Here is a 335-nt window from a genome sequence, read left to right as displayed (position 1 = left end):
AGTGCTAGGTAATAGTTATGCAGAGATACACCATACAGTTTTTGATAACGTAATCCTGGTAAGCCTTTGTTGCCAGTCAAGATAAAAGCTGTAATGAAAATTGCCTTGGAGCTTGACACCTCTGCACTATACTTAAAATTTTTCCTAGTCCAGGTGCTATGCCCCAGGACAAAAGTAAATATTTACTATATGCATTTTTTACAACAGAATGAAATTCATAAAGCTTTTCAGTTACTGTCACATTATTATATTATGATTTGGAATGGGGAGGAATTGGTATATCCTCGATGCAGAGGGGGAGGGGACAATAAACAGTTACTGTCACATTATATATA

The sequence above is a fragment of the Penaeus monodon genome, chromosome 15 (assembly GCF_015228065.2).
Source record: "Penaeus monodon isolate SGIC_2016 chromosome 15, NSTDA_Pmon_1, whole genome shotgun sequence".
NCBI classification, from domain to species: domain Eukaryota; kingdom Metazoa; phylum Arthropoda; class Malacostraca; order Decapoda; family Penaeidae; genus Penaeus; species Penaeus monodon.
Note: the sequence above shows the minus strand (reverse complement) of the source record.